This window comes from Amblyraja radiata, chromosome 5, assembly GCF_010909765.2.
Source record: "Amblyraja radiata isolate CabotCenter1 chromosome 5, sAmbRad1.1.pri, whole genome shotgun sequence".
In the NCBI taxonomy this organism is placed as follows: domain Eukaryota; kingdom Metazoa; phylum Chordata; class Chondrichthyes; order Rajiformes; family Rajidae; genus Amblyraja; species Amblyraja radiata.
The window spans coordinates 28,195,138-28,196,634 of record NC_045960.1 but is presented as its reverse complement, the minus strand read 5'-3'; positions in this window follow the sequence as shown (position 1 = coordinate 28,196,634).

The following is a 1,497-nucleotide window of genomic DNA, read 5'->3' as shown; positions in this document are numbered from 1 at the left end:
ACTGATGTTTCAGCACCCTGATAAGTGTATATTGCCTTTCAGATGAGGATAAACCAACGTCCTGTATTTTACCTTGTATAGGGGGGTTGCACGAAAGGTCACTGGGTCATAGGGCTCGATGCACGGAGCCGCTAAATCCAACTGGAAGACATCCGTCACTTCCGGTATATGTTATTAATGCAAGAAACGTGTACTTTCCTACCTGTTAAAAACTGCCAAAATGTTGAATTTTTGCGCTGAAAAAAATTGTGGGAGTCGAGGTAAGTGTGAGAGACATGTACCCAACTTTAGAATTCCAAAAGTGAAGCGAAATGAAGGTATAGAGAAGCGAGAACTGAAGGGACTACAGCAGCTAAAGTGCTTGGTAAACATTGAAAATATTGGGAATTATCACGTTTGCTCACTGCATTTCATCAAGTAAGGCATTATTTGTGTTTTTTCTTGATTCCTTTGGTATCTAAAAATTCTCAGAAGTGATAAATCTGGTTGTAAATTTTTCTTCAGATGCGTTTTCATTTTGTATTTAAAAACCCACGAGAACCATGGGCAATTTAAAAAAAATTACAGCCAGATTTATCACTTCTGAAACTTTTTAGATGCCAAAGGAATCAAGAAAAAACACAAATAATGCCTTACTGTTGATGAAATGCAGTGAGCAAACGGCCAATGTTCGCCAAGCACTCTGGCTGTTGTTGTCCCTTCAGCTCTCGTTTTTATCTATCGTCATTTCTCCTCACTTTTGGAATTCTGAAGTAGGCTAAATGTCTCACCCGCTTATCCCGATTTCCATAATTATTTACAGCGCAAAAATTGACAATTTCAGCGGATTTTAACGGGCCCACTACACTGGAAACAATGGTAAGTGCCTACCTGCAGTTCATCGCGTGTAATCCATTTGGAGTAGCCTAGCAACAGTACGGGTCATGGGTCGTGACCCGACTGCCGTGAAACCTCCCTATATAGAAGATCACACGACACTACGCTGAAGAAGAGCAGAGAGCTGCCCTTTTACTGTCCTGGCCAACATCTATCCATCAGTTAATATTTGCAAAGAGACAAATTATTTAGTAATTATATATCAGTCTGTTGTAAGCAAATTAGCTTCCATGGTTCCTATAACGTTACACTTTAGTTTAGTTTAGAGATACAGCACGGAAGCAGACCCTTCGGCCCATCGGGTCCGTAGCAAATGTATTTATCTTTAAAGCATCTTGCAAAGAACTTAAAGGACATGAATACCTCTATTACATAAACTCCCGATGCTCCCAGAATTTTCATTCTCAGACATTCACCCTCCCCATCTCTGCAAATTAAATTCTTCTTTCCCAATCACCCTACCATTTTGACTCTTTTGCATTACCCTCACACTGCTTATCATGAGCATTTGTGCCTTCTGCTGTCTATGCCAAGAGCACTGGACTTCTCTGCCTTAACATCCTTTGACCGAGTTCCTGATACTTGTAATATGGACGATATCCATTTTTATGAAACATATTG